The 1,220-nt window shown below is 35.8% G+C and overlaps 1 non-coding gene across 1 annotated transcript; it reads right to left on the reverse strand.

Moving 5' to 3' along the window:
- Window positions 1–531: 531 nt before the first annotated feature.
- On the reverse strand, window positions 532–612 carry TRNAL-AAG (transfer RNA leucine (anticodon AAG)). Its single transcript has one exon. It is a non-coding gene; the product is annotated as a tRNA-Leu (tRNA).
- Between the last annotated feature and the right edge of the window lie 608 nt (window positions 613–1,220).

The raw sequence follows: 1,220 nt of genomic DNA on the forward strand, positions 1-1,220 counted from the left end.
GGCATTTGGTCTAGTGGTATGATTCTCGGTTGGGGTGCGAGAGGTCCCGAGTTCGATTATCGGAATACCCCAATTTAAGAAATTAGCAGACATGAAATGTTGAAAAATAGAAAGAGAGGTCCGGAGGTTTTCCCCATTTTCTTTTTCAAAGATATTAGTAGAAGATGAAATGTGTACAAGGCGATTCTCGGAACCCCCCTTTCTTTTTCAAAGACATTAACAGAAGATGCAATGTCGAGAGGTACCAAGTTCGATTCTCGGAATGCCCCCCTTTTCTTTTTCAAAGACATTAACAGAAGATGCAATGTCGAGAGGTACCGAGTTCGATTCTCGGAATGCCGCCCCTTTTCTTTTTCAAATACATTAACAGAAGATGCAATGTCGAGAGGTACCGAGTTCGATTCTCGGAATCTCCCAGAAGATGAAATGTCGAAAAATATTAGTCACGTGTTTAGCAGAAGATGAAATGTCGAAAAATATAAGACATTATAGAAAACATTAGTCACGTCAAAACATAATTATAATCTTAAATGTTGAGAGTGGGATTTGAACCCACGCCCTTTCGGACCAGAACCTTAATCTGGCGCCTTAGACCAACTCGGCCATCTCAACAGATGAAAATCTGGAAAATGTGGTAAATAATCAAATGACTTATGGTAAATAATCAAATGACTTAATTGAAACTGCCACTGTTTCTAAACCCCTCTTCATTTTCCTCCGCCTCTTGCGGACTTTTCATTTCAAAGGCGGGCTTTATTGGCGCACATCACTTAGTGAATCTGTACGATAGACACTAATTACTACCTCCAACAAAATCAGATGAGGAGCAGCGCAACTATTCGCAAAGTAATTTTGGGAAAATCACATCCGTCCTCATAGAAAATTGACACCAGTTCATTAATGAGAATATATGGAGAAATATTTGGAATTAAAACTTCATTAAATTAGTAACAGTGACGTAGCAAAGGCAAGATCAAATTCTATACCTAATCTCGGTAGAAAGAGCTCATTCATCGAAAAGAAAAAACCTGTAGACGAAAATGTTTATCTCCAATCCTTTTTAATTAAAATAAAATTCTTTTAAATTTATGACATAAATTCTTATTTCTTAAATATTTTTAACTGTTATATAAAAAAAATGTGGACTTTCCAACAATAATAATATTATTATTGGTAATCAAATAAATTTCTTGAGTCGTTACGGGAATGATTTTTATCAT

The sequence above is a fragment of the Pinus tabuliformis genome, chromosome 6, assembly GCF_031772625.1.
Source record: "Pinus tabuliformis cultivar Carrire ecotype Pingquan chromosome 6, CPIR1, whole genome shotgun sequence".
Taxonomy (NCBI): Eukaryota; Viridiplantae; Streptophyta; class Pinopsida; order Pinales; family Pinaceae; genus Pinus; species Pinus tabuliformis.